Raw genomic sequence first — 26,651 nt, 5'->3', positions numbered from 1 at the left:
AAGAAAATAGGTGTGGATTGGAAAGACAAAAGACTGTTCAGTAATGTTTATATGAAACAACGAGTCAAAGTCAGAATAGGAGAAGAAATGTCAGCAGAAAGTGAAATTGAGAGAGGACTACGTCAATGATGTCCTTTATCATCTACCCTGTTCAACATCTACTTGGAGGATTTAGTAAAGAACTGTTTTCAGAACATGGGGGGAGTGATAGTAGGAGGAAGACGAATAAAGTACATAAGATTTGCTGATGATATGGCGTTGTTAGCAGAAGAGGTAATGATACTAAAGGATATGTTACGGGAGCTAAATGATAGCTGTGAGCAGTATGGGATGAAGATAAATGCAAGTAAGACAAAGAGCATGGTCATAGGAAGAAAAATACAGAAGGTAAACTTGCGAATTCTAAATGAGGCAGTAGAGCAAGTGGACAGCTTCAAACACTTGGGATGTACTATAAGCAGTAACATGAGCTGCTGCCAGGAAATGAAAAGGAGGATATCTATGTCCAAGGAAGCTTTTAATAGAAAAAGGAGCATTTTCTGCGGACTTCTCGAAAAAGAACTAAGGAAGAGACTAGTGAAGTGCTTTGTATGAAGTGTGGCATTGTATGGGGGCATAAACGTGGACATTACGACAAAGTGAAGAGAAACGAATAGAAGCATTTGAAATGTGGATATGGAGAAGAATGGAACGTGTGAAGTGGACAGATAGAATAAGAAATGAAGCTGTTTCGAAAGAGTGGGTGAAGAAAGAATGATGCTGAAACTGATCAGGAAGAGGAAAAGGAATTTGTAGGGTCCTTGGTTGAGAAGAAACTGCCTACTGAAGGACGCACTGGAAGGAATGGTGAATGGGAGAAGATGATAGGTGACATTAAGTTATATGGATCATATGCGGAAACGAAGAGGAAGGTAGAAAATAGGACAGATTGGAGAAAGATGTATTTGCTGTGAAAGACCTGCCCTCGGGCAGAACACTAAATGACTGAATGATTTTGCTCGTTTTTTGCGCCTTTTCGAGATAAAAATTGTTGTATATGAAACATTTCATAGCGTGTTTTAAAAAAACCATTCATTTAATTCCCAATATGCTCAGTCAATGTAAGAGATTTATTTATTTTATTGGATTATTTTAAGACGCTGCATCAACATCTAGGTTATTTAGCGTCTGAATGAAATGAAGGTGATAATGCCGGTGAAATGAGTCCGGGATCCAACACCGAAAGTTACCCAGCAGTTGCTCGTGTTGTGTTGAGGGAAAACCCCGGAAAAACCTCAACCAGGTAACTTGCCCCGCCCGGGATTCGAACTCGGGCCACCTGGTTTCGCGGCCAGACGCGCTGACCAATGTAAGAGAGCAATATAGCTTATTCTGACAACAAATTTTTTTAAAGAATTTTAGTTTTGTCCTTTAAAATGTGCAGAAATTTAATACAAAAAAATGTAACTTTTCGTTCTGCAAAAGAATTTTACAATGTTATATGTGGTAGCTTGGAAATAGAAATGTAAGTGGTTTTCCACACATTCCGTCTTGCTCCATTCTGTAATTAATGTGTCTCTGGTTAGCGATTAGGTTATATCCATTTTTAGCTTTTTTAGTATAATAATAACAATAATAATAATAATAATAATAATAATAATAATAATAATAAATTTTTATCTTTATTGTATCAAATATACCGTATAGTTAAACTTACAAGGGAACCTTCCCAGGTCATGCTGCTTGAATTTAAAGAAAATACATATTTAAGCTAATTTTCGTTCGTTAAGAAACGTTATGATAGTCGTTCGTTTCTCTTTTTCCTCCTTTACGAAATATAGGCTATTGACATTAAAATCATTGCGCGCACTCGGATTCTTATAGCTCCGCGACACCGTGCTACAGATGTCGCATTAAAGCTCTAATCTATTTACGTAAGTCATTATATGTCGTAAACGAGGAAAAAAGCGAAACGAACGACTATCACGACGTTTTTTTAACGAACGAAAATTAGCTTAATTATGCATTTTCATTAAATTCAAGCTCCATGACCTGGGATGGTTCCCTTGTTAGTAAAGTAATATTAATAACACATGAAACATGTATTCGGGGAACCATCCTGCGATGGTTCCGACATTAAAACAATTTATACAACATTTAAACAATGTTGAATCTGTATGTCTTTTCCTTTTCAATCTTCGAAATGGCAATGGACGATTTCCTGGAATTTGGCGGCTTAGAGGATTTTCATGATGATCAAAAGAACTGTGTAGTCTTCTGTATCTTATGCAGCCGTGGCGAAAATGTGACTCGCGAGCACATTGTGGCTCGCAATTATCGCTATGCATTTGTCTTGCTTCCTACCTCCTCCAAACCCCACTCTCTCACTCATTGGAGTCAAACTCCGTTCCATTTGTATTTGTCTCTGACCTGCGAGCGGCGTATCGTCGCAATATCTCTCGAAACCATGTACCGCTACAAAAACGGAAGTTTCAAGTAGGATGGGAGGACGCATTTTTTGCTGCCAATATGATGAGAATATTAAATGTATGATTTGCTCACAAGTATTACGAGGAAAACGGTAGTATAACATAAAACGGCATTATACTATATGTCACTCTTGAAACATTAAAAGATGAATTATTATTATTATTATTATTATTATTATTATTATTATTATTATTATTATTATTATTATTATTATTATCTCTGTACGTCGATCGTTTTCAGCAGATGTAAGAATAATGCGGTTATATCTTCAATTATTATCATACTAATAAATAAGTGTTACCGGTAATAAAAGAAATAATAAAAAAGTTTAATCGATAAATAAAGCTCACATCTAGTCGGTCTTCTTACCACATTAGTTTCTTTCGTACGCATTTTATAGGCTACATCTTTCATCATTTAAAAGCAATGCATTACAGGAATTAATTTACAGATCTAAAAATAACAATAACAACGTCTGAATTAAACGTTACGTTCTAGTACTCCTCCTCAACTCTCTCGTACATAATAATTGTATGCGGTCGCCATCTTAAACTAACTGATAAACAACAATAAACAAGATGTTGATCTCACGATACGTTCAATTGTTTGCACGCCTATTGAATGTTTGGTAATTGTGTTTGTTCGCCTGAATGTCCCGACCACTTCTCTGACACAAGTGTACAGCGCATTGCGTTATCAACAAAGGTCAGGCGTTTGTCGCCGTAGTGAACCTAACGTTCCGAGGAAGAGAACGTAAACCGGAAACGCGAGATTGAAACTCCACATCTAGATAATAGGTAGGCGTAAACTGTCAGCCATGATTATTTAATTCATGTACCTTATTCTCCTTAGTGATAAACTGATATATACTGGGTGTTCATTTCAAAGTGTGTCATGACGTCACTGTTGTTGGGTCACCGATTTGAAGTGAGTTTCAGCTTATATGTTAGAGAAGTTGCCTATTATTTAAGGCGTTCTTCAATCTGAACTTGAGAACGTGTACGGTATAACTTGAACGTCGTAGCAACAGATGGCGGTCTGTACGGTCTGTGTGCTACCATAACCTCTTTCGAACTGTGTTTTGCGCCGGCAAGTCGTACGCAGGGTATTTGTTATCATCGGTTACGTACGGTAACATTCCACAACACAAATCAAATGCTCCGTGTCCATGTTGACCGTCGAAGTTAATGTCAACAAATATGTAAGTAATCGTCTTAACCCTCTCCCCATATCCCGACAGTACGTATTTCCAAACAGTTCACATTCCTGCCACTACCGGTGTTACCGTACGTATCGGTACGTACTCTTCAGAATGAACGCCGTACTTGCTAGGCAACTTCTCTGCCTCTTAGGTTATACACCTCTGCGGAAGTGTAGGAAGATTGAATTCTCTAGGCTCATCAGCTAGCCACATGACGGCATACAGCGAGCCATGACACATTTTGAACTGAACACCCAGTAGTACTACAGTATTTTTCTTTGCTTAGTAAACATACGTTGGGATCATACATTTGAAGAAATTTTTAGAAAATAATAGTTTATAATGGTGAAACATACGATTTATATATGTTGTGAAAACTAAAGAATTCAGAGATAAAAATGCTGTTAAGGGGAAAAGTTGGTATAATTTTATTTTGTCCTAATTGTTGCTAATTTTTAATTATTCGTATTGTAGACATATCATTGGAGGTTAAGGGTGTTTGAGAATAAAGTTCTTAGGAAAATATTTGGGGCTAAGAGGGATGAAGTTACAGGAGAATGGAGAAAGTTACACAACGCAGAACTGCACACATTGTATTCTTCACCTGACATAATTAGGAACATTAAATCCAGACGTTTGAAATGGGCAGGGCATGTAGCACGTATGGGCGAATCCAGAAATGCATATAGAGTGTCAGTTGGGTGGCTGGAGGAAATAAGACCTTTGGGGAGGCCGAGACATAGATGGGATGGTAATATTAAAATGGATTTGAGAGAGGTGGGATATGATGATAGAGACTGGATTAATCTTGCACAGGATAGGGATCGATGGCGGGCTTATGTGAGGGCGGAAATGAACCTCCGGGATCCTTAAAAGCCATTTTTAAGTAAGTAAGACATAACATTGTTATAGCAATGTGAAATTAGTTTTTGAAAAAAGAAAGGTCCAAATTTAGAAAAAAACTACCAGGATAAGTAATTAATTAAAATGGATATAATGTACCAGAGATAAATTCAATATCTCTTTGATATTTAGCTTCTAAAAGCACGTTCTTTAAAATATCGCCAGTACAATTATTTTGATAGCATATTGACTTTCAAAATGTTAAGATAAACGATTACATTTTAAGAAAGTGCAACAAATAAGAAAATTTATGACATGGAAAAGTTTCCTAATAGCCTAAGTAATATGAGTCCTAAATATCATACATTTAGCATGAAGTCTACACCTATGAAGTAACGGTTAGCGCATCTGGCCGCGAATCCAGGTGGCCAGGGTTCGATTCCCGGGCGGGGCAAGTTATCTGGTTGAGATTTTTTCCGGGGTTTTCCCTCAAGCCAGTATGAGCAAATGCTGGGTAACTTTCGATGCTGGACCCCGGACTCATTTTACCGGCATTGTCACCTTCATCTCATTCAGACGCTAAATAACCTAAGAGTCGTAAAAAATCCAATAAAATAAAATAAAAATCTAGCATGAATAGTTCAGAACAACCGATTAATCATTTTTGTATGAGAATAATGCAAAATTTAAAGTTAGGGGAAATTGCTATCAAAGTTTCGTGTCATTTGAAAAGCCTGTGCACTAGAAGTTTAAAAATGTCGGCACAACAGCTAATAAAGGCATAAATGGACGTTGAATGTCATGTCATATATTTTTCAGACATTAAAGGTTGTTTTAAGGCAAAAAAAAATATGTTTTGAAAATGTAGTGGTTTTTCGTCGTATTTAATCATCCTTCCTCCTTGAAAACAGTTTGAAAGATAATGATATGGCAGCACCTGACAAGGGCAGAAATGCGTATTAAATTATATGTAATATCATATATTCTTTCGAATACCAAGTGTGCTTAAATGCGACAGACTCATGTCAGTAGATTTACTGGCATATAAAAGAACCCTTGCGAGACAAAATTCCGGCACATCGGCGACGCTGATATAACCTCGGCAGTTGCGAGCGTCGTTAAATAAAATATAATATTTTTGTCGAATACCGAAGTGCATTTTAAAACAAAAATTGAAAATTCACTGGTTTTCCGCCATATTAAAGTAATCCTTTCCTGTTAAAAAAAAAAAAACAATCCTTGGCACATCCTTTACAAATGAAAAAAGCCTTTGTTTTTTTTTTCAAATAGTCCTTCTTTCACCCCCTATAACTTTTGTGAATAGTGTTTCTTTACATAAAATTAAAAATAGGAAAAGTGCGAACAGTGTTCCATGTTTATTACTCACTTACTAAATTCTTCATCGTTGTACAGGGTGATTCACGAAGATTTACCGTCCCTTATGGAGCTTATTTCCGAAGACATTCTGAGCAAAACATGTCATATAAACATTTGTCCTAATGTCAATATCTTGAGAGCTACACTAATTTGAAATTGTTTGTAAAATACCATTATTCTTGAGTTTTAAAGATAAAATAATATTACACATACAGAATGAACTATTTAGGAGTATCACTTCTTTAATTAGCTAATATTCTAAAGTTGAAAATGTGTTGTGAATTCCATAGTTGCTTCGTGCAGAATTTTTTTTTTTTTTCGATTTTTAACTACAAAATTACATTTTCTTACGAATTTATCACAAGAATTGTTACAAATCTCGCCACTCTTGTAAATTCTTCAAGACTGTACATTAAGATGCACAATTAAACTGTAAAGAATCAAGTTCCTCAAGTCGTATGATTTGTAACAATTTTTGTGATAAGTGCGTATGAATGATGTAATTTTTAGTTGAAAATTGAAAAATAAAATCTGTACAAAACAACTTACAAGACATTTTTAGCTTCAGAACACTAGCCAATTAAAGAAATGACACTTCTGAATAGTTCATTCTATATTTGTAATATTTTTTTACCCTTAAAACTAAAAAAAAAAAAAAGATATTAGGGGAGAGTTGGGTAGTATCGGACATCGGGTAATATCGGACAGTCAGCTTCTTTCACCTACCACGTGATAATAGTACCTGGATGACTTGGTTACGTTTCTGTGATGTCGCATACAGAAACGTTACCATGTCATTCAGGTACTATCATCTGGTGGCAGATGAAAGAAACGCACTGTCCGATATTACCCGATGTCCGATACTACGCACTTCTCCCCTATACAAACAATTTCAAATTAGTGTAACTTTGAAAATACTGAGATTAGGACAAATGTTTATATGACACATTTTGCTCAGAATGTCTTCAGAAATAAGCTCCGTAAGTGTTGGTAAATCCTCGTGAATCATCCTGTATAAAATTTAAGTAAATAATAATAATAATAATAATAATAATAATAATAATAATAACAAAATTAATAATAAACTTTACTAGGAAAAAATTTGGGAAAATCAAAGACTGCACTAATATTCTACGGAAATATTTGTGAAATAACCTAATATAGTGTTTAAGAAGCAGAATATGATTTGAGTAGGTGTATGGTACAGAATAGATTAAATTATATTTTGGTTCGAGATCAAGAAGAGACGGAGACCAATGTGGCAGTAATATAATGGTGACTGTAATGGGAAATTGGAAAGGAGACACGTTAAAATTATCAGAGCAATAACGTACAACTAGTAACTATGCACATTAACGAGTAATAAGAAATGACGACAATAATAATTTTATTACCCTAATAACATCAATCACACAATTTCAGCATATTCTCTTGCGCAATATAGCCTATTTGTTTTTCTAGCTTCCTCATGAACGGAATTCATACTTGCATGTTATTCAATCAGAGTGCATATGAATTGTCAGTCTAGAGTGAGTTTATTGGCAAGTAAATCACATTTATCACCAATCAGATTTAATTTTATGTGTACCATTAATAATTACTTGTACATTCAATCACTATTTGTTAGAACCAAGCAATTAATTTTAACTCGTTTCTACTATTTGTTCGTGCCTTGAAAACTGGCTAGCAAACAGTCAATTTTTCCATTACCATATTTGCCGGACATCATTTATTTTGTACATCGAAACAATTGCAATTGAAGTTACTAGGGACCGTTGGGACGTTCAGTCTTTATAGCTGCAATTAGAGAGCCATTTCCTAACATTCTAGACATGACAGAAGGAACATGAAGTCAATGCCATAAAGGTAAGTCACAGTTTGCTTTATGCGTTTGCAACAATTGATTTCGTTTATATGTTCTGAACGATATTACTGCTTATAGTATCTTTCCTTAAGCTGTTATTCATAACTTACTTACAAATGGCTTTTAAGATACTCCCAGGTTCATTGCCGCCCCCACATATGCCCGCCATCAATTGTTATTCATAATACATACTTACATACAAACGTTGATTTGATTTTTTTACTTACCGGACGTGTGTTGTAAGTTTAACTTACAAGATCTACCAACAACATCGGTAAGGTTCATAAAAAACACGATCTGCCAGAATAGTACATATGAGCCTTTGAGAGCAGAAGTGGTGCAAGTAAAAAATGAGTAATGAAGCTTAAAGTAAACATTCTGTAAAATACAGCGCAAAGTAGCAAAAATATTCAATTTATTTAAACTATAAGGTGAATCAAAAGTCTAGAACCATATAAATATCTCCCATATGCTTGATTTTCGATTACTATAGGTGTTACCAGTATTTGTAAGACCAAATGTTCTACCAGTGACACTTTCGAGTCTAGCCCTCATCTATCTCAAAAGCCGCCATTTTGAATGAAACTTTGAAATTTTAAATGGAAAGGGGTCATGTATGTACTCAAAAGCATGTGAAATTTTCTGTGAAAAACAATGGTGCAATCCGTTTTGAGATATCTCTAATCGTTTTCAAGGTATTTAAAGATAACTGTCCATAATGACACAAACATTAGTTACTGCATCTGCAGATATTTTGTAACATGATAGGTACGGTACTAAGAAGGCTTTGGATAAGGTGTTTTTATGCAATTCTGGTAATTAACTTTTCCTGCTTTACTGTTTGGTTAACCTGTGACAGTTTCAATGCATTGCTGTGATTATCTGAAGCTTTCCTATAACAAATTTCTTGATTTTCGTGATGACATTATCGAAAGAGGAAAGAGTTTATATCATTTTTCATTCTGGTAGGTTAAGCCTGTTGCAGCAGACTGAACGAACAGTTCCCTGGACATTGGATTGGTCGACGAGGAACCAGAAGAATGGTCGACCAGGTCTCCAGATTTAACATCCCTTGATTTTTTTCTTTTGGGGTTACATAAAGAGCTTGGAACATTTAAAGAACCGTATCATTGAAGCTAAAGTCACCCCAGAAATGCTACAAAATGCCCTATCCACATTCTGAATTTTCTCTTCATATATCAAGCTCTTTATGTAACCCCAAAAGAAAAAAATCAAGGGATGTTAAATCTGGAGACCTGGCCGGCCATTCTACTGGTCCACGTCGACCAATCCAATGTCCAGAGAATTGTTCGTTTAGTCTGCTGCAACATTTCTGTAGCTTAACCTACCAGAATGAAGAATGATATCAATTCTTTCCTCTTTCGATAATGCCATCATGAAAATCAAGAAATTTGTTACAGGAAAGTTTCAAATAATCACAACAATGAATTGAAACTGTCACAAGTTAACCAAACAGAAAAGCAGGAAAAGTTAATTACCAGAATTGCATAAAAGTACCTTTTCCAAAGCATCCTTAGTACTGTACCATGTTACAAAATATCTGTAGATGCAAATCTAATGTTTGTGTCATTATGACAGTTATCTTTAAATAACTTGAAAACGATTAGAGATATCTCAAGACGGATTGCATTATTGTTTTTCTCAGAACATTTCGCATAATTTTGAGTACCTACATGACCTACTTTCTATTTAAAATTTCAAAGTTGCATTCAAAATAGCGATTTTTGAGGTAGCTGAGGGCTAGAATCGAATGTGTCATTGGTAGAGCATTTGGTCTTACAAATACTGGTAACACCAATAATAATCGAAAATCAAGCATATGGAATAAATGTATTTATACAAGCGTGATAAGTGCATTATAACAGAATTGACGAATAAAAATGAATTACTATTAATCATTTTTAATTTAAATAAATCGTTTGTTTTTGGACGTTAACATTTTCATGTGTGATCGCCGTTTCATATTTGTCGATAGGTGTGATTCATTTGTTATTATTCGTAACTCGAGAGATGTTATTCATTTGTTATTATTCGGCGTTGATTGTGAAAATATGGTAATAAAATAAATATTATAGAAAGTTTAGTTTTGTCTTCAAAGAAGTACGTAGGTGACACATTAATTATATATCAATATAAATAAATAGCATAACCGTACAAGGCTATTCATAAGTCCGTGAAACATTAAACAAATTCGTAACTACTAAACTACACAACGGATAACAAATTATTTTACACTAAAATAAAGAGAAACTCTCAAAGTTTTGTGGCATTACCAACAGATGCTCAATGTGTCCACCTTTGCTAATACGGCATAAATCCATGCGGTAATCCATCTCGCCCCATACACGCTCCGGAATATCGCGGTTGACCAGAGCCACGGCAGCAAGTAAGACGAGAGCATGGTTATCGGGAGGCAAATAAAGAAGGTAAACGTGCAAATTCGAAATGAGGCAGTGGAGCAAGTGGACATCTTCAAATACTTCTATATTATATGCAATAACATGAGATGCAGCCAGGAAGACATTACGTCTTATGTTTAAATTGTTCTCCCTTTATTGCTTTGCTCTCCTTCTCTTTCACTTGGTCTCCTTCCATTCCTCTCGTTCTCCTTGTCTTTCTCTTGGTTTTATTTCTCTTGTTCTCCTTGTATTATCCTTGGTTTCCTTGAATTCCCTTGTTCTCCTTGTCTTTCCCTTGGTCTCCTTGCATTACCTTTGTTCTCCTTGTCTTTCACTAGGTATTCTTCCTTCTCTTTCCCCTTGGTCTCCTAGTATTCGTATTGTTACCTTTTTCTTTTCGTTAGTCTCCTTGTGTTCCTCTTGTTCTCCTTCCTTTCCCTTTGTATCCTTATATTCCTCTTGTTCCTCTTGTCGTTCCTTTGGTATCCTTACATTCCTCTTGTTTCCCTTGTCTTTTCCTTAGTCTCCTTGCATTCCTTTTGTTCTGCTTGTCTTTCCCTTTGGTATCCTTGTATTCCATTGCTCTTCTTGTGTTTATACTGTTCTCCCTTTATTATTCTGTCCTTCTTCTCTTTTTCTTGCTCTCCTAATCTTGTTCTCTTTGTTTTTTCTTTGGTCACCTTGTATTTCTCTTGTTCTTCTTGTCTTTCGCTTAGTCTCCTTGTATTTATCTTGTTCTCCTTGTATTTCCCTCGGTCTCTTTGTATTCTTCTTGTTCTCCTTATATTTATCTTCTTTTCCTTGTATTTCCCTTGGTCTCCTTGCATTCCTCTTGTTCTCCTTGTCTTTCTCTTGATCTCCTTGCATTTCTCTTGTTCTCCCTTTATTACTTTGTTCTCCTTCTCTTTCCCTTGGTCTCTTTGTATTCCTCCTGTTCTTCGCATTCTCTTGATCTGCTTGTATTTCTCTTGCTCTCCTTGTATTTCTCTTGTTATCGTATTTCCCTCGCTCTCCTTGTATTTCTCTTGCTCTCCTTGTATTTCTCTTGTTATCGTATTTCCCTTGCTCTCCTTGTATTTCTCTTGTTATCGTATTTCCCTTGGTCTCCTTGGATTTCTCTTGCTCTCCTTGTATTTCTCTTGTTATCGTATTTCCCTTGCTCTCCTTGTATTTCTCTTGTTATCGTATTTCCCTTGCTCTCCTTGTATTTCTCTTGTTATCGTATTTCTCTTGTTCTCCTTGTCTTTCCCTGGATCTTCTTGCCTTCCTCTTGTTCTTCTGGTGTTTCATTTGCTCTCCTTGTATACCTCCTGTTCTCCTTGTCTTCCCTTTGGTCTCCTTGTATTCCTCTTGTTCTCCTTATCTTTCCTTGCTCTTGAATTCCTCTTGTTCACCTGGTCTTTCATTTGCTCTCCTTGCATTCCTCTTGTTCTCCTTGTTTTTCTCAGTCTGCTAGTATTCGTCTTGTTCTCCTTGTCTTTTCGTTCGTCTCCTTTTATTCCTCTTGTTCTCCTTGTCTTTCCCTGGATCTTCTTGCATTCCTCTTGTTCTCCTTGTTTTTCCCTTGTTCTCGTTGCTGTCTTCTTGAGCTCCTTACATTTTCCTTGTCCTTTTCTTCTCCTTATTCTTGTCTTTCATTTGTTCTTTTTGTGTTCACATTGTTGCCCTTGTATCGCTCTTGCTCTCCTTGCCGACAGGTGATAGCACTCACACGTAGTTCTACGTTAAGCTATACAGTTAGTAAAGATATGCAGCTGTCGATTTTTTACCATCATTTTATTATAACTAAGTCTGCTGAAGAATTACAAATAGTTGAAATAAGAACTGGCGTTTTGAATTAATTAAACCACAGAATGTAAATTAAACACATTTTTACCTTAGCTACAAGACACGCAGAAACTGATTCTGTAGTAGCAACACTCGCATTTGCATCATCGCCGTATACAAATTCGAAAGCCAATTATCCAACACTCCGCGACAAAGCAGTGACACGAAAATTGTTTTCCATAATATGTCTTTGATTATGCTGTAATTACAGGCATTTACATGTATTTTCTTCTAGGTCAGATAAGTTATCGACTTGTGTGTTCTACAACTAAAGAAATTAACCAACCTCGGCATTATAAATGGAAACTTGACAGAAAATGAGACGTAATTATGCAATTACTTACTGCATGAAATGTGAGGAAAGTACTGTAAGCTTATGCTGATTTCAAAATATACAGAGTATTACGGAAATAAGGGCAAATACTTTGAGGGGCAATAGACAAAGTCAATGCAAGCTGAAAGTTCCTCTACAACTTTTCTCCTTTCCCTGTCTGACCAGTCCTTGGCAGTACATTAACTTAGCACGCTTTTCGAAACGAATTCACATTTAAACATCCGTAATACAGGGCTCTTAGAAAAGATCTTTCCGGTTTCGAACACATGTACAGCTCGATTCAACGTTACTGGCCCCTGTCCTTGGTTGTTTGGCTAGTGAGCGAGCTATGTGTTAGGTAATAATAAAGAAATTTAATCACAAATGTGCATAGGAGGGGAAGAGGAAGAATGAAAATAATATCTATGCTCGTCGCTGAGGGACACTCATGTCAAGAAAATATAAGTCATCATGACATTGTTTAGTCAACAGACGTAGTGGTTAGTAACGGGACGTGTGGAAGAATATTGTGTTTTAAGACGGAGTGTACCGCGACATGACAAGAAGGAAATGTTAGGTGTTATGACTGCGCGGCCTGACCTGTGTAACCCAGCCCGCCAGTAGTGATGAGTAACTCGCTCTTAGTCTATCTACTTACTTTTTGCAGGGGCCAAAATCCCTGAATCAAGCTGTAATTGACGTTCTATGAATCTGATGTGCATGAAAATAGCACCAATGGAAAGAGAAACTCAAAAAGTTTACTTGTGGCAACATTGTTTTCCTAGTTGGTAACACTGCCTCATATTAGCGCACATAAACAAATTTATTCATTATTGAGGTGAAATGGCTGCTATAGAGGACAGAAAGTTTTTTTGTGTGCTTGATTTTCATGTGAACCAGTCGGTTATTAATGTTCAACGGCATTACCGAACAAAGTTTGGTGCAGATCCATCCAGTGGGCCTACAATCCGTAAATGGTACACTGATTTTAAGGCAAGACCAAAGTATTGGTTACCATGTTTTACTTCCGAGTCCCTTACTATTCAAAACCCTTTATCTTTGAAAATGGGCCTACTGATAACTACTAATTTCAATTTTACTTAAACGATTACTTACCTGATGCTGTATATACTGGGAATTCGTTTTTCTCCCTATGCTAACTTGTTACATTATCTCCCTCAGAAACGGAGTGCCAACGAAAACACTGCAAGAAAGAGAAACAAATATTAGTGTATGAAGATCTCAGGAACATTCTATAAGAACTTAAAACAAACAAAATTTAGAGACTTCATTTTCCTTCCAAGTAAGATAAATTGGATACTATTAAAATATGTTGTTCTGTGAATTTCTTCAACAGTATCTGAATTGTGAATTAAATTTGTATTTTTTTTTTTATTTTTTATTTTATTGGGTTATTTTACGACGCTGTATCAACATCTACGTTATTTAGCTTCTGAATGATATGAAGGTGATAATGCCGGTGAAATGAGTCCGGGATCCAGCACCGAAAGTTACCCAACATTTGCTCGTATTGGTTTGAGGGAAAACCCCGGAAAAAACCTTAACCAGTTAACTTGCCCCGACCGGGATTCGAACCCGGGCCACCTGGTTTCGCAGCCAGACGCGCTGACCGTTACCCCACAGGTATAGACTTTAAATTTGTATTATTCTGGATATGTCTTAGTGACTCATTATTGCCAATGCATTAAACTATTATGCAAACGAGCCTGGGTTTAGTTCCCAGCTTCGACAAACGTGACATTTGTTGTGGACAAAACCAAGGCTGCGAAGGTTTCCTGGACACCAAATCATTATTCTACTCCCATTGAAGGCTTGAAATAACTTCAATACGATTATATAGAATGTTTCAATTTAATGTTTATGAATTTAATGCCATATTTTCCAGCTCATCGTTCGCTCATTTATTTCATCATACCTATACTATCCAATATTATTTGGTCAGGATAGAATTTAGGCAAGGAGTTTTAAATTGTGAGGTAGTATTTTGTTTGAGTAAACGCTAAAATGGACACCTGGATTTAAAAGGGTTTCACCTTCAGGCTATAATGTTCTTTATTTACATGTTATGAATATTAAGAGTAGACTGAAGATGTCACACGTTATACTGATTCAATAACAAGGATGAAGCAAATTATGAAAAGTTATTTGTACAGAGTGTCGAACTTAATTTTTTCACAATCAAACCTAAAGTTATTTCCAATCTAGACTTAAAATTCTTGGAAATTTATAAATAATGATATCTGTATCATTTTGGGCCATTCACGGCAAAAAAAAATGCCCATTAGAAACGACATAAGAAAATATGTATAATTAAGCTACATTGCCATTTTCTTTATTTTTACTTTCTCACTATACAGGTGGCCCACTTAACTCTTTCATTTCTAATAACATGTGAAATATTTCAGATATACACAAACCGACAATTATAAGTTAATTTTCATCGAAGGGGACATCTGATAAACGTAATGCATTTTTTATATATGAAATAATTTTCAAGATATTAGAGTAAACTTAATTTTTTTAATGGGAACTAACTATGTTTCGTATTGTAAATGTTGCGTTAGCTCTGTCTAAGAACAACTGGCTAATTTACTGACTGTTTGAATGTCGCCAGTAAGAGTAAACATAAGCAACGTCTGACCAAGGATCGAACAGAGGGAGGACAATTCTGGTTAGATTTGTGCGTGAATTAAATCACAATCACAATGTACTGTACATTTTAGTACAATGGAAATGTTGTACGTGGTGAAGTGAGACATAAAAATAGTGTACAATAAAAAATAAACAATTATTCTCAAAATACAAAACACAAAATCTCCGATGTGCAATCAGATTTCTTGCCGATGTTTTATCGTTCAATTGTCCAGCACAGAACTGAAGAAATAAGGGCTGTATTGGGTAGTGTACAGTACTGTGGGTGTGCTCGATCTTCAATTAAGTCAACATTATAAGAAAGGGTGCGTCAGACACTGTTTATGTTTACTTTTACCAATGTTCCAATCGCAGGATGAAACTAAATATCGCCTCACTGGAAAGTAACTATGAATCTTATTACATTATAAAACCTGTCTATTGTGTGGTATGGTTTTGGCCACCGCAACCATCAGAAAATAAGTGTATTTCCTTATACTTGAGGTAATGCCACAGTCTAATATATACAGTCATGAAGCTTGGGTTGTGAGGGTACTAGGAACAAAAGACTGTGCAGGTACTATTTCGTATGAGGCGATAGTAGCGATCCTAGTGGTTAGCAACTATCCATGGATGCATATTTACTACGTATTGAGCTTCGTGACTGTATATACTAGACTGTGGCATTGCATTGTTGACCACTTTTTCTTGCATTAACAGCATTTCTACCATAATTTTGTAACTTTCGCCTTCAACTTTAGCTCTTTTAAAACTGAACTCTTATACGGATCATACACTTTTCTTTCTTTCAATACTTGAAAAATTAATCTGACTCTCTTCTGAAACACTCACATTGAATCTTTAAGAGCACAGCAATACAACAAACAGCCAACACATATTGGAATAAAACATTGCATTCTCGAAAAATACTACAAAAGTACTTGGAAAAGACCATAAGGTACATGAGCCAAATAAGGCCCGGTTCTAAATAAGGCCCATCTGTCATTTTATTAAGATAACATTACAATTTCCATTAGTTTCTTAATGTTTCTGACAGTTCCTGGCTTCTAATGGCTAGACTAGAAACTACAACAGTATAAGTGAACGATTTCGCCATGTATGCTTCAGTTGAACAGTGAACGACGTCTGCAGCTGTTGTCGCTACTATTTCGAGGTATTTTAATGAATCTTCTGCAGTTTTTGGTAACTTAGCATAAATGAACATGGTATATGTCATTTCAAAGCACATGATTAGTAGAATAAGATACTGTATTGATATTTTCCACCTAACGTGTATTTATTTATCCCTTAGTAAATCTACGAATGAAAGTGTGGATTTACAGGGAGCTTCAAATAAGGCCCTCTACAGATGAACTAAACAAGGCCCATGGGCCTTATATGGAACATGGATTTTCTTCAAGGTTTTTCTTATTTTGAGCCTCATAAAGACATTCTGTAACATACAGTAATTTATTTATGAGAAAATTTTGAAGACAATTATCAAAGCTACGATAATTATTCTAAATTCGTAATTTAATTAATTATTTTAGCATAATAATTGTGTTTATTTGTTAAAATATAACATTTTAATTCTTTCGGTATGTAATACCGACACACAAAAGTTTAAGTTATTTAGAAAGCTTAAACTTGAATTATTTTGACTCGAATGGACTTGAAATGAAAGTCGTACAGTAAACAAACGGATATTTGGGAAAATATTTAGTAAGGTTTGGCCAAGAGCTGCTACTCCTTCTAATGTATCAAGTGGATTTAACGCTACTGGAATTTATCCGTTCGACCCTAGTGCTATCCCTGAGAGTGGCTCTTCGCTCCTTCCGAATCTCCAGGAAAGAAAAGGCTGAAGAAGCCCCATTACAATCACAATCTGGATCCCAATTACTCCTAAATCAGCCAAATCAAGTTGAAACATTAACCCAGAAAAGAGTTTCGAAACAAAGAGATTCAGGGGACTCAGGCTTCACAATTGACATCTCTCTTCCTGACGAATCCAGTGACTTTTTCCATATCTCTAGTGATAATGAAGGAAAATTAGAAACTTCATTTAAAGACATTCTTCGTACCCCTGAAATAAAGAAAAAACCATACAAACCAGCGACGAAAAGCCCTTAATTACCAAGCAGTTGAGGTAACTAAGGAATTGTTTCAAGACAAAGAGAAGACTAAATCAGTTAACACTGCAAAAGGACATAGGCCTAAAGAGGACCGCGAAAGCAGTAAGAATGGTGCTACTGCTCCTAACTGTTTGAGCGTGAAGACAGCTGAGAAGAGGAAAATATGTCCTGTGACTTCCGTGAAGATCTTCTTGAAGCTGGACCGAGTGGCATTCAAACTAAAAGAGTGAAAAAAGAAAGTTGGTTCTGCAATTTATGGAGAAAACATCGTATTGCTGACATGAGACTGTGTGTAAAGTGTTGAACCTATGTTCATGAAGAATGCGTTGGACTTACGGCTAAGGAAAAAATATCCAGTTTTCATTGCCCACAGTGTGATATTTAGGTGAAATACACAATACAACTTTTCTTTTTTCAGAGTGTAATCTTTGTGCTTGGGACAAAATATTCAGTTTTATTTTCCCAGAATGTCATCTTAGACTAAGGACAACATATCAGTTCTCTCTGCCCAGAAAGTAATCTTCAGACAAGAGTGAAAATATGGTGAAAATATTCAGTTCTCTTTGCCCAGAATGTGATCTTAGACTAAGAATATATATATTTTACTCAGAATGTGATCTTTAGACTTAGGACGGAATATCCATTTTCTTTGTCCAGAATGTGTTTTTCATCTACTTAACTTTGAATATTATTATTTTAGTTCATTTGGCTTAAATGCAATTATTGTAATTTAATTGATTTCTATTTGCTTTCGTAATCACTATTTATTTACACATGGGCCTTATTTGGGACTGATAGTGGGCCTTATTTGGAAGGAGTGTGCCAAATAAGGCCCATTACTCACATTTTAAATATTGCACTGTTATAGCGAAGTTTTTCAATAAATCTAAATCCAAGACCACGTATTCTTTACTGCTCACCTTGAAGTATGTTTTAGTGCAACTTTCTTAATTTTATCTCCTTCAGTAACAATACAATAGATCTTGATACGTTAAGTGGGCCGTATTGGGCACATGTACCTTATAACCGAAGAACTAAACAAATAAATTTATACTCAATTCTGCTGCATATAGCTTTAAGAAATGGCCCTGTCACACCAAAGGAGCAGCTCTGTTCAAAGAACCCATTTATGCAATAAAACAAATTTTGAAAAAAAAAAAAATGGATATGCAGGGTGTTTCCATGCTAGTGTTACAAACTTTCAGGGATGATGGGGAAGAGCACATGTATCAATTTGAGATAAGGAACCCTGGTCCGGAAATGACTGAGTGGAAAGTCATAAGCAAAAATAGTTGTGTGGAAATGAAATTGTAATTTAGCACCACGTGCCCTCCTTCCCTTAACCTTTGGAACAGTCGTGGAAAGATGGTATGGGCCCGATGTCTCCTATGTGGGTACTTTCGCCGATACAATCTGTGAGCTTGTCTACTGTTCCCATTGGCTCATCCGTATTCGAAAATCAGATCTGCATATTGCGCTCTCGTGTACTCCTCCATTTCACTAGGACTGATCGACTGAACACTGCAACTTGTACATATACACTGCTGTCTACAGACGTGCATATCAGGACCGACCATGTGCGTTACACATTACGCCATTTGCATTGCTTTAGTGTAGTTTCCTGTCCCCATCCCTCAGACAGCGCACTGAATGGAATACTGTAAGTAGACAACGTAAACAACGTCAGATGAATACAGTATGTGTAAGATGTACAGATAAATACACATAAATAAGATGTACTGAGGAATAAAATCATTTCATATCCACACAACTATTTTTGTTTGTATTACTTTCGACTCAGTAATTTCCGGACCAGGGTTCCTTATCTCAAATTGATACATGTGCCCTTCCCCATCATCCCTGAAAGTTTGTAACATCATCCCGGAAAGACCCTGCATGGCTTTTTCCAAATAACCGATTCAAATATGCATGTATAAATAATCAAGAAATAATCGAAAACAAATGAAACATACTTGTTTCCTCAAAGGATCTCAAGTACGTGTGGTGATTGCAAGGACCCACGTCAAGCAGAATTAGAAATGCGATAATGTAATTTCTTACGAAACCAACTGTAGGCCTACTCTCACAGTTCCATCTCACCTCATGGGTCATGACGTCACGTATACTCCGTGCGTTCCAAACTTCAGTCTCGCGAATCGGTGACCCTAGGCCGCAATCTGGTGATAAGTATAAAAATATGGGAGTGAGAAAATAACAATCGAAGAATGGTAAAAAAAATGCTACGAAATCACATTCGCCAGTGAGTTGTGAGCGTAAAATGAGCGTACCTAAAGAGGTACAATTCCACCCATACTCGTGACGTCATTAAACACTCTGTGTAAAGAACTTATATTTTCTCAATATGCACCCCATTTGCGCTCTTTACTGATAAGGCATAATGAGAATGTGTGTATCATTTACATGGCACCTGTTTGCATATATAAATGACGGAAATTCATGTAGAAATCGATGGATCCGGGGATCCAAAATTTAAAAAACCACTGTGTTAACACATCATTATTTTAAGTTGTTGCTAAGCATATTGTTAAACGTAATAAATAGAATAGGCCTATTACTATTATGGGCTAAAATATCGCCAAAGATTATTTTCGCACATAGATGTTAATTTAATGATGGTTCAATTTGTTTTGCACAGTTTATAACTGACCTTCTTTGTATTCAATAAAACTTATTCTTTAAATATATATTTTGATGTACCGAAGTCTTTAAAGCAGTACAAAATTTAATTAAAGATAGTCCCTTGTGTATGTTGAAGTATCAATGAATCTCGTTGCCATGGCAACTTTAAAGCACATTATGTAACGAATGTGAGGCATGAATTGCTTCGTTTCCACTCTGACCTCACTGATGTGTTCTGACGCGTGATACGAATGAAGAGGTAGGGGGCCGTGATTTGCCGTGCGTGTCACAAAAGGGTGGCGTGACGAACTGGAGGGGCAATTGACCCGCTGCCACGTGTACCGGCTCTTTGGACCCTCGCACGGCATAAAATATTAAATTCGGTTTTAATTGGAAATAATGAGTCCATGGAAAAGTTTAGTTTCATTTTGTATTGCCATAATTAAAATACTACAAGAAACATATTATTTAATTTCATAGAATCCAAAAGTGCAACGGCTGCTGGTATGAAACATGGCTTCAACTATAGCTTAAAATTATACAGCAAATTAATTTCTCAGTACCCTGGTTTAGCTAATGTAAGTACGATTAAATTTAAACTGAAAATTAAAGAAATTATTAAGGGAACTTAACTTAGGTTTAGATAATTAATTGTTTAATTTGTGATTACTGGTTATAAAATTGTTCAATTGTGATTCTTTTTATCATATAGGCGTTTTTGTAATCTGTGCTATTTTATTGCTTATATAAATTGTTTAGCTTGTCTTCCTTTTTCCGTCTGCTTGTCTACAGTGCGGTTTTGAACTCCCACCCACGAGCGCTTGCACATACGGGGTAATTTCTTTAATTTATTTTTCTGTTTTTGTTTAAATATTTGACATGTTCATTCTTGTTTGATGTATATAATAGTTATTAATGTATTTCTGTTTCTATTATATTTAATATGTTATTTTTGTAGTTTACAAAATGATTGTAATAAATTTGCACTTCAAAAAAAAAAAATAAATAAAAAAATTTAAAAAAATTGAATTTTCCAAATCATTACAAAATTTACATTAATACTATACTTGTGTTGCTATATTACACTATATCAGAGACTGATTCAAAATAACAATGAAACATTGTACTAAAACAAGTGGTACTGCACAATGATGGCAAGTTATTAAAAAATTCCTTTTTATTATATTCTTAAGTTTTCAGCCTAAATTTCCCCCAAATTATTTGTCCATAACAAAAACCAACGGCTATTCACCAGGACCCTTAACGAATCCAACGGTAGGCTTTGTTTCGCACCTCCCCTTATAATGATGCCAATATTAGTTCCAAAATGTGGAACTTTTCTTGCATGGGGATGCAATGCTAAACCAAAATTCTAGCATAACAGTCTAATAGAAGTTCACTCGTTTTGGCAGAAATTCAACAATAACCTTCTAATCAAGGAAATAGGTATGTACTTAAAGGAAAACAATGTATTGTTGTATATATTCTTTAATTGGCTAGTGTTCTGAATACGATGAAAGAGTAATGGAACGGAGAAAAATTCTCTCCGGCGCAGGGATTTGAACCCGGGTTTTCAGCTCTACGTTCTGATGCTTTATCCCCTAAGCCACACCGGATACAACTCCGACGCCGGTTAGAATCGTCTCAGATTAAGCTCCAACTCTTGGGTTCCCTCTAGTGGCCGCCCTCTGCACTACGTCATAGATGTCTATGAACGCAGGACCGAAGTCCACATATGTGCTGAGGTGCACTCGATATGAGTGACTAGTTGGCCGGGATCCGACGGAATAAGCGCCGTCTTAAATCACGAAGTGATTTACGCATATCATATATATTATTTTAATGTACCGAAGTACATATGATATTTCCATGCAGATATTCTGCATCATCATACGATGAAAGAGTAATGGAACGGAGAAAAATTCTCTCCGGCGCCGGGATTTGAACCCGGGATTTCAGCTCTACGTGCTGATGCTTTATCCACTAAGCCACACCGGATACAACTCCGACGCCGGTTAGAATCGTCTCAGATTAAGCTCCAACTCTTGGGTTAACTCTAGTGGCCGCCCTCTGCACTACGTCATAGATGTCTATGAACGCAGGACCGAAGTCCACATATGTGCTGAGGTGCACTCGATATGAGTGACTAGTTGGCCGGGATCCGACGGAATAAGCGCCGTCTTAAATCACGAAGTGATTTACGCATATCATATATATTATTTTAATGTACCGAAGTACATATGATATTTCCATGCAGATATTCTGCATCATCATACGATGAAAGAGTAATGGAACGGAGAAAAATTCTCTCCGGGGCCGGGATTTGAACCCGGGTTTTCAGCTCTACGTGCTGATGCTTTATCCACTAAGCCACACCGGATACAACTCCGACGCCGGTTAGAATCGTCTCAGATTAAGCTCCAACTCTTGGGTTCCCTCTAGTGGCCGCCCTCTGCACTACGTCATAGATGTCTATGAACGCAGGACCGAAGTCCACATATGTGCTGAGGTGCGTAAATCACTTCGTGATTTAAGACGGCGCTTATTCCGTCGGATCCCGGCCAACTAGTCACTCATATCGAGTGCACCTCAGCACATATGTGGACTTCGGTCCTGCGTTCATAGACATCTATGACGTAGTGCAGAGGGCGGCCACTAGAGGGAACCCAAGAGTTGGAGCTTAATCTGAGACGATTCTAACCGGCGTCGGAGTTGTATCCGGTGTGGCTTAGTGGATAAAGCATCAGCACGTAGAGCTGAAAACCCGGGTTCAAATCCCGGCCCCGGAGAGAATTTTTCTCCGTTCCATTACTCTTTCATCGTATGATGATGCAGAATATCTGCATGGAAATATCATATGTACTTCGGTACATTAAAATAATATATATGATATGCGTAAATCACTTCGTGATTTAAGACGGCGCTTATTCCGTCGGATCCCGGCCAACTAGTCACTCATATCGAGTGCACCTCAGCACATATGTGGACTTCGGTCCTGCGTTCATAGACATCTATGACGTAGTGCAGAGGGCGGCCACTAGAGGGAACCCAAGAGTTGGAGCTTAATCTGAGACGATTCTAACCGGCGTCGGAGTTGTATCCGGTGTGGCTTAGTGGATAAAGCATCAGCACGTAGAGCTGAAAACCCGGGTTCAAATCCCGGCCCCGGAGAGAATTTTTCTCCGTTCCATTACTCTTTCATCGTATGATGATGCAGAATATCTGCATGGAAATATCATATGTACTTCGGTACATTAAAATAATATATATGATATGCGTAAATCACTTCGTGATTTAAGACGGCGCTTATTCCGTCGGATCCCGGCCAACTAGTCACTCATATCGAGTGCACCTCAGCACATATGTGGACTTCGGTCCTGCGTTCATAGACATCTATGACGTAGTGCAGAGGGCGGCCACTAGAGGGAACCCAAGAGTTGGAGCTTAATCTGAGACGATTCTAACCGGCGTCGGAGTTGTATCCGGTGTGGCTTAGTGGATAAAGCATCAGCACGTAGAGCTGAAAACCCGGGTTCAAATCCCGGCCCCGGAGAGAATTTTTCTCCGTTCCATTACTCTTTCATCGTATGATGATGCAGAATATCTGCATGGAAATATTATATGTACTTCGGTACATTAAAATAATATATATGATATGCGTAAATCACTTCGTGATTTAAGACGGCGCTTATTCCGTCGGATCCCGGCCAACTAGTCACTCATATCGAGTGCACCTCAGCACATATGTGGACTTCGGTCCTGCGTTCATAGACATCTATGACGTAGTGCAGAGGGCAGCCACTAGAGGGAACCCAAGAGTTGGACCTTAATCTTAGACGATTCTAACCGGCGTCGGAGTTGTATCCGGTGTGGCTTAGTGGATAAAGCATCAGCACGTAGAGCTGAAAACCCGGGTTCAAATCCCGGCCCCGGAGAGAATTTTTCTCCGTTCCATTACTCTTTCATCGTATGATGATGCAGAATATCTGCATGGAAATATCATATGTACTTCGGTACATTAAAATAATATATATGATATGCGTAAATCACTTCGTGATTTAAGACGGCGCTTATTCCGTCGGATCCCGGCCAACTAGTCACTCATATCGAGTGCACCTCAGCACATATGTGGACTTCGGTCCTGCGTTCATAGACATCTATGACGTAGTGCAGAGGGCGGCCACTAGAGGGAACCCAAGAGTTGGAGCTTAATCTGAGACGATTCTAACCGGCGTCGGAGTTGTATCCGGTGTGGCTTAGGGGATAAAGCATCAGAACGTAGAGCTGAAAACCCGGGTTCAAATCCCGGCCCCGGAGAGAATTTTTCTCCGTTCCATTACTCTTTCATCGTATGATGATGCAGAATATCTGCATGGAAATATCATATGTACTTCGGTACATTAAAATAATATATATGATATGCGTAAATCACTTCGTGATTTAAGACGGCGCTTATTCCGTCGGATCCCGGCCAACTAGTCACTCATATCGAGTGCACCTCAGCACATATGTGGACTTCGGTCCTGCGTTCATAGACATCTATGACGTAGTGCAGAGGGCGGCCACTAGAGGGAACCCAAGAGTTGGAGCTTAATCTGAGACGATTCTAACCGGCGTCGGAGTTGTATCCGGTGTGGCTTAGTGGATAAAGCATCAGCACGTAGAGCTGAAAACCCGGGTTCAAATCCCGGCGCCGGAGAGAATTTTTCTCCGTTCCATTACTCTTTCATCGTATGATGATGCAGAATATCTGCATGGAAATATCATATGTACTTCGGTACATTAAAATAATATATAGTGTTCTGAAGCTAAAAATGTGTTGTTAATTGCTTTGTACAGATTTTGTTTTTTAATTCTGAACTAAAAATTGCATCATTCTTACGCACTTAACATAAAAATTGTTACAAATCATACGACTTTAGGAACTTGATTCTTTACAGTTTAATTATGCATCCTAATGTACAGTCTTGAGGAATTCACAAGAGTGACGTGATTTGTAACAATTGTTGTGATAAATGCGTAAGAAAATTTAATTTTGTAGTTAAAAATAAAACAACAAAATTGTGTACGAAGCAACTATGGAATTCACAACACATTTCTAGCTTCAGAATAATGGTTAATTAAAGAAATGATACTCCTGAATAGTTCATTCTTTAGTCTATGTGTAATATTCTTTTACCCTTAAAACTCAAGAACAATGGTGTTTTACAAACAACTTCAAATTAGTGTAATTCTGAAAATATTGAGATTAGAACAAATGTTTATACAGTAGAGCATCGATTATCCGAAACAATAATTGGAGACGGTGTGTTCGGATAATTGATTTTTCGGATAACCGATCATTTACGAAAACAAATTTTACCGGTGTTATAGGACCAGTATGACAAAAAGAAACACTAATATTAAACACAAAACTGTACATAATAATAATCCGTGGCGCTACAGCCCACAAGGGACCAAGACCGACCCGCCGGCTGCTGGCCTCACGGCCACATGATGAAGCAGAGGTGGACGATCATCTAACCAGAATGGAGGTATCGTGTGGTTAGCACGATGATCCCCCCAGCGGTTATAGCTGGTTTGCGTAACCGGATTTCGCTACCTATCGTAGCTCCCCAAGTGCATCACGATGCTGGCTGGGCACCGGTCCCATACACTGGTCGAAATTTCATGAGAAAATTTCTTCCCCGATGAGGACTCGAACCAGCGCGCATTCCGTAACGCGAGTCCCAGGCAGGATGCCTTAGACCACGACGCCAAGGCGCGGGACCAAAACTGTACATACAGAAAACTGACTAGCCTAGTTTGACAAGTTCAAAACGACCATTCAAGTAGACGTAGAGTTTAGGAAAAGAAGTCCAAACTTTTTCTTTTTTGCTTCAGAGCTGAGACTTTTTTTTTGGCCGCTAAATCTCGCAGACAGCGCTAGCGAAACTTCTACATGGCGGGCGTGCAAATTCAAATTTGACGGCTGGAAACTTTCGGTTAATCGATGTTTCAGTTGATCGGTATTCGGATAATCGATACTCTACTGTATTACATTTTTTGCTCAGAATGCCTTCGGAAATAAGCTCCGTAAGGGACGGTAAATCCTTGTGAATCACCCTGTATTTATTTATTTATTTATTTACGAGAGTGGCTCATAGTACACTACAGACTACATCATAAGCGATGAATCTACATTCCATTCGTAATGAGTGATGATGACGATGGTGATGATGATGATTATGATGATGATGATGATGATGATGATGAAGAATTGTTGTAATGTTGCAGAGAAACCCGAATATCTGGAGGTAACCCCTGTGTTGCTGTACCACTGACTTGCCCATCACAAGTTATATATTCGGGGGGGGGGGGAACAGAGCGGTATTTGAACCCTGGCCCCCTGGCTTATTAGCCCAGCGCGCTATCACTGTCGGTGAGCTATAGGCCTAAGTGTATGTATAAATATAACTTAAAATCATAACAAAAAGACAGGAAACGAAATGTTAAGTGAGCTGAAATGATAACTTCCATGCAGTAAGGGAAATAACTTGTTTCTCTAAGCTACATTCAACTGTTACACAGGGGAAGAATTCTCTGAATTATAAAAGAATCTCGAAGTTGCGGCTTGGCGTGTTTGGGACATTTATATCCATATAGCAGGGACAGTTTTACGTACTAAGTTGTCTAAACTCGTTTTATGCATCTTTCATAAGCAGTTGTGAGCTGTAAATAACAAAACACAATCGCCGTGTATTTCTGCAACCTTCATTTCTTTTCCTTCCCCGGGGTATTTAGATATTCCCAAAGATTTATTAGTCTCTCCTATCTCAGCACTTCCTCCACCTGCCTACGCGGTGTGGTCTTGTAAGTGGTTATCTGTGCATTTATAGGGGCATTAATTTTGTACCGACTTAGGGAGAAATTT

The 26,651-nt window shown here is 37.3% G+C and overlaps 1 protein-coding gene across 2 annotated transcripts in view; it reads right to left on the bottom strand.

Annotated features, from left to right (window-relative positions):
• Positions 1-26,651, bottom strand: part of LOC138694310 (uncharacterized) — a 511,848-nt gene that overhangs the window by 61,375 nt on the left and 423,822 nt on the right. For both annotated transcript variants that reach the window (XM_069817898.1, XM_069817899.1), the window contains one exon: positions 13,431-13,518. The gene's annotated coding sequence lies outside the window, so the exon portion shown is untranslated. The remainder of the gene's footprint in view (positions 1-13,430; positions 13,519-26,651) is intronic.

The sequence above is a fragment of the Periplaneta americana genome, chromosome 2 (assembly GCF_040183065.1).
Source record: "Periplaneta americana isolate PAMFEO1 chromosome 2, P.americana_PAMFEO1_priV1, whole genome shotgun sequence".
Taxonomy (NCBI): domain Eukaryota; kingdom Metazoa; phylum Arthropoda; class Insecta; order Blattodea; family Blattidae; genus Periplaneta; species Periplaneta americana.
The sequence above is the reverse complement of the archived record's forward strand: the minus strand, read 5'-3'. Positions and strand labels throughout refer to the sequence as shown.